This window comes from Mastomys coucha, chromosome X (genome assembly GCF_008632895.1).
Source record: "Mastomys coucha isolate ucsf_1 chromosome X, UCSF_Mcou_1, whole genome shotgun sequence".
NCBI classification, from domain to species: Eukaryota; Metazoa; Chordata; class Mammalia; order Rodentia; family Muridae; genus Mastomys; species Mastomys coucha.
Window position 1 is genome coordinate 61,913,363 of NC_045030.1, and position 6,089 is coordinate 61,919,451.

At 42.9% G+C, this 6,089-nt stretch overlaps 1 non-coding gene across 1 annotated transcript; it reads left to right on the forward strand.

Moving 5' to 3' along the window:
- The first annotated feature begins 340 nt into the window (after positions 1 to 340).
- On the forward strand, positions 341 to 445 carry LOC116095816. Its single transcript, XR_004120729.1, has one exon. It is a non-coding gene; the product is annotated as a U6 spliceosomal RNA (small nuclear RNA).
- Positions 446 to 6,089: the final 5,644 nt, after the last annotated feature.

Genomic DNA, 6,089 nt, shown 5'->3' on the forward strand with positions numbered 1-6,089 from the left:
GCGCTAACTAGATGAATGATTGTGAGGATGTGTAAAGCATTGCATGTGAGTGAGATGTTGCAAATAGTTGGGATTAAATAACAAGAGCCCGCCGGGACATGGTGATGCAGGATGGTACCAGCTCAAGACTGTGGCCCGGCAGGAAAGGGAGTTTGCAGGGTGGATTCATTTTTTAAATGTTCCCGCAACAAGTAAATATCTTCAACAAAAGTATAGAAGAAAACTCCCTGAACCTAAAAAAAAGAGATGCCCATGAACATACAAGAAGCCTACAGAACTCCAAATAGACTGAACCAGAAAAGAAATTGCTCCTGTCACATAATAATTAAAACACTATCATGCCATCTTCGGCAGGACATATACTAAAATTGCAACGATACAGAGAAGATTAGCATGGCCTCTGTGCAAGGATGACACGCAAATTCGTGAAGCGTTCCATATTTAAAAAAAAACACTATTTTTTCTTTTTTCTTTTATTAGATATTCTCTTTATTTACATGTCATATTTCCCAGCTTCCCCTCTAAAAAAAAAGACCAAAACAAAACAAAACAAAACAAAACAAAACAAAAAAACCAAAAAACAAGAACAAACCCCTGTTTCCTGCCCTCCCCCACTGCTTGCCACCCTACTCTCTCCTGCTTACTGGCCCTGGCATTCCCATACACTGGAGCACAGAACCTTCACAGGGCCAAGGGCCTCTCCTCCCACTGATGACCAACTTGGCCATCCTCTACTATACACATGCTGCCAGAGCAATCAGTCCCACCATGTGTACTCCTTGTTTAGTCCCTGGGAGCTCTGAGGGTACTAGTTAGTTCATATTGTTGTTCGTCCTAAGGGGCTGCAAACCCCTCAGCTCCATTGGTCCTTTCTCTAACTCCTTCACTGGGGATCCTGTACTCAGATCAATGGATGGCTGTGAGCCTATACATCTGTATTAGTCAGGTACTGTCAGAACCTCTCAGGAGACAGCTCTATAAGGCTGGATTGTCCTTCCTTCAGTCTCTACTCCATAGTTAGTCTCTGCAACTCCTTCGTGGGTATTTTGTTCCCCCTTTTAAGAAGGAATGAAATGTCCACATTTTGGTCTTCCTTATTCTTGGTTTGTGGATTGTACTTCCTGTATTCCGAAAATGCACAAAACAAAGAAAGAATATTAAAAGCAGTAAGGGAAAAAATTCAAGTAACATATAAAGGCAGACCTATCCGAATTACACCAGACTTCTCACCAGAGACTATGAAAGCCAGAAGATCCTGGACAGATGTTATACAGACCCTAAGAGAACAGGAATGCCGGCCCATGACACTATACCCAGCAAAACTCTCAATTAACACAGATGGAGAAACCAAAATATTCCATGACAAAACCAAATTTATACAATATCTTTCTACAAATCCTGCCCTAAAAATGATAATAGTTGGAAAATGCCAATACAAGGAGGGAATCTATACCCTAGAAAAAGCAAGAAAACAATCTTCTTTCAATAAATCCAAAAGATAGGCACACAAACATAATTCCACCTCTAACAACAAAAATAACAGGAAGCAACAATCACTATTTGTTAATATCCAGTGTATACAAAGAACTCAAGAAGTTAGAGTGCAGAGAATCAAATGACCCTATTAAAAATAGGGTACAGAGCTAAACAAAGAATTCTCCATTGATGAACACCAAATGGCTGGGAAGCACATAAAGAAATGTTCAACATCCTTAGTCATCAGGGCAATGCAAAACAACCATGAGCTTCTACCTCACACTAGTCAGAATGGCTAACATCAAAAACTCTGGTGACAGCAGATGCTGGAGAGGTTGTAGAGAAAGAATACTCCTTCATTGCAGTTGGGATTGCAAGCTGGTACAACCACTCTGGAAATCAGTTTGGCAGTTCCTCAGGAAATTGAACATAGTACTACCTAAGGACCCCACTATACCACTCCTGGGCATATACCCAGAAGATTCTCCAACATGTAATAAGGACACATGCTCCACTATGTTCATAGCAGCCATATTTATAATAGCCAGAAGCTGGAAAGAACCCAGATGTCCCTCAACAGAGGAATGGATACAGAAAATGTGGTACATTTACACAATGGAGTACTTACTCTTCAGCTATTAAAAACAATGACTTCACAAATTTTCAGGCAAATGAATGGCTTTAGAAAATATCATCCTGAGTGAGGTAATCCAGTTACAAAGGAATACACATGGTATGTACTCACTCATAAGTGGATATTAGGCAAAGATCATGAAATACCCACGATACAACTCACAGACCACATGAAACTCAAGAGGAAGAAAGACCAAAGAGTGGGAAGTAGAGGGTAGTAGAGACTTGGGAGGATGAGAGGAGGAGAGGAGATAAAGAGGGGCAGATTCAGGTATGGGAGGAGATGGAGGAGATATACAGAGGGTCAGGAAACTGAACATTGGTGTGTAGCAATGGAGGATGGAAAACTGGGGGTAGCAACCAGAAAGTCCCAGATGTCAGGAAAGCAAGATTCTCCCAGGATCCCACATGGATGACATTAACTGAAATACCCCATAAAAGGGAGGGAGAACCTGTCGAGACCATATCCAGAGGTTAGGCATGGCTCCTTGGTTGCGGGATGGGGCTGCCCACCCATCTCCAAAATTTTAACCCAGAATTGCTCCTGTCTAAAGGAAATATAGGGACAAAGAGTAGAACAGAGACTGAAGGAAAGGCCTTCCATAGACTGTCCCACCTGGGGATCCATCCCACCTGCAGACACCAAACCCAGTCACAATTGCTGATGGCAAGAAGTACTTGCTGACAGGAGCCTGATACAGCTGTCTACTGAGAGGCTCTGCCAGATCTTGACCAATACAGATGCAGATGTTTGCGGTCGACCATTGGACTGATCACAGGGACCATGTTGGAGGAATTAGGGGAAGAACTGAAGGAGCTGAAATGGCCTTATCTTGTATCAGTGGGAGGGGAGGCCCTTGGTCCTGTGAAGGCTTGATGCCGCAGTTATAGAGGAATGCTAAGGTGGTGAGGCACGAGTGGGTAGGCGGGTGGGGGAGCACCCTCATAGAAGCAGGGCAAGAGGGAATGGGATAGAAGGGTAGCAGAGGAGAAACTGGGAAAGGGGATAATATTTAAAATGTAAACAAATAAAATATCCAATTTTTTTTAAAAAAAAGTGCTCACCTTCCCTGGTTGCTAAATGTAGGGATGCACATGAGAAATACTGCTGGCCTTGACGAGAGAAGATTAACGCAGCTGGAACAGTCTTGAAAGGCCAGTTACAGGAAATGGAGCCGGAGCCAGAAGGCTGTGGATATTGTTGGGAAAAGGAAAGGTGAGGGTGCTGCCCTTGAGGAGCAGCTTTATCTATTTATATTTCACCTATTGATTGATTGATTGATTGATTGATTGCCTGCCTGCAGTGCTGGGGCTAGAACCCAGGGCTTAGCACAGGCTAGGTAGGAATGTTCCCTCTAAGCTACAGCTGCAGCCCCGTATCTGCAGTGCTTCTAGTACCCAGTACTTGTAGGGCAAGTGTACTGTGCCACCCGAGGGAAGCACTGGTGAGGTTAAGTGAGCCCAACCTCCGTAAAACTCAGAATTGAGTATGGTAGGTGTGGGGCCAACTCCCTGCCAAAGTCTGCCTGCTCTGGAACACTTAACCACAACACACCACTAAAAGGACCATGGCAATCATTCACATAGCATAAAAACCTGGAGTTCTCCATGCCAATGAAGTATCTTGATAGGCCCCGAGTGTTCAGTCAACGAGTTTCCCGTCCTGAGCGTTCCTTCCTACAAAAGGTATTTAATCTCTGGTCACCCTGAGTAAGGTGTATGCATTCGCATCCACCATCAAACAAAGCAGTTTGGACAAGCGAGGACACCTCTTCACCAAGGATCACTGCAGGGGAAGGTCTTCATTGTAAAGAGCCTTCTCTAAATCTCCAGGAGAAGGTCTTCGATCTTCTATCTCCTCTATGTTCTTGGCACTCACTTGGAACCCTCCCTCCCAGGCTCAGCCTTCCATTTCCTGCCTGGCACATAGGTGCCTTGAGAGGAAGCAAGTCTGGACTCTTAACCTTGTTCCCAACTCCCAGCAGTAAGCTGGAACTGCATAGGTGCCTCCTCCCCCAAGCAGCATGCTGATACTCCAGGCACCCCCTGCTGTGAGACACACAGCCTGGCAAATACCATGTCAACTAAGCAGGCAAAACACATTGTTTAGAGAATGACAAGAATAAAAAAGTTTATACATGTTCATGAGCAATTTTGAACATCTTTTTATTTAATGAGTATGTATAGATGCATGCATGTGTGGAGGTCAGATGACAACTTGAAGGAGTTGCTTCCTTCTCTCTACCATGTCAGTCTCAGGATTGAATTTAAATTGTGAGGTCCAAAGCCATCTTTGTTTGCTTCTTCCTTCCTTCCTTCCTTCCTTCCTTCCTTCCTTCCCTCCCTCCCTCCCTCTTCCTTCCTTCCTTCCTTCCTTCCTTCCTTCCTTCCTTTCTTTCTTTCTTTCTTTCTTTCTTTCTTTCTTTCTTTCTTTCTTTCTTCTTTTTGCTGAATCTTATCTATGTGTTTGGCTGAAGCCAAAGATACAGAATCTGAGAGTTAAATATCACCAGTTAAACAAATAAAACCCTCTCCTGAGAATGTCATTTACTAATTTCCTCATCCCTAAAGTAGTTAGCTGGTTAATGCATTTTAGTACACATATTGCTAAAAACATGTGAAACAGGTTAGCCTGAAAAACCGATGAATAGTTTAATGATCAGGCTTTTTAAAGAGCTTTAGAGTCTCTGCTCACTTGCCAGGTAAGTATGTATCTTTTACCTTTCCCCCTGTAGTCTATATCATTACAATATCCTGCAGGGTTTTTCAATAGAGGCTAGTTGAGACTCATTCATGTAATGCTATGGGATATGCTTGGCTTTCTGATAACCTGTTGTTAATTTCTCCAATGCCATTTTTATGGGCGCCATATGTTTTGGATTTCCTTACGTTTAAAGTCATGTTTATTGCATTTGCGAGTTTAGGAAAGGGTTCCTTCTACCTATGACACATAGACTATGTGAACATGGTGCCAGACAAGCTGGTCCGTCCATTTAGCAGAGCACTCAAGATGAGGCCAGCATGAGAATGTTTCATAACTGGAGATTTAGCAAAGAGAAGCCAAAGTGGTTGAACTGTTGATAAAAGGAGGGAGCCATTATGCTGGTTTCATCATCCTGAAATACCTTATTGGCACTTTAATATTAGCATATTGAACTCCCAACTCAAAAGATTGGACTTGGAATCACTCCCTTACAACTTAAAAACATACGGGCCCTGAGGTGCTTACATAATAATTCTGCACTTGAGTTTTTTCATTTGAGAAGATGAAGGTGATGGAATTCAGGGAATCCAACAGTTTCAAACTTGGATGTGTGTTATAAAGGTTAACATCTCCTAGAACTGTTTGCTGTGGGTTTAGGAGTCTGACGCTAAGGTAGGCAGAAGATCCCACCTAATAGCAGGTGAATCTGGCTGCTCATGGCATCTTAGCTTAAATTACGAACTGTTCCTGTTTGTACCATTGATGCGAATCCACAGACTAGTTAGTATTACTTGGTATTTGAGTAACTGTGTACGTAGTTTGACTGTCTAATAAGGAGACAGTTGGACTATATAACAAATTGGTCAGGTATCTATAAATACACTTATCCCCCCTAAAGTATGTGACATTAAAGATGCTTATATAACAGGCAAATGTCTAGATACAGTCCTAGAGATGGGGAAGTGCCATCACTAGGCAGGCCTGGACTACATAAGAAAGGTAGCAAGCTAGCAAGCACTGTATTTTGGGGATATCTGCTTCAGCTTCTGCCTTGACGTTCCTCAAGTATGGGCTGTGAACAGGAAGGTAAGCCAAGGAGACTCTTTCTTCTCCAGATTGCTTTTGGTCATGGTGATGATCACAGTAACAGAAATCAAGCTAGGATGGCAATATGCACAATAGAGGATTATGCAGCCATGTGAGAAGATGGAAACTTTGATTTGGGTGACAACATTTCTCCTGCCCTGCATTCTTCCCTGTTTTGGCGGGGGTTGGG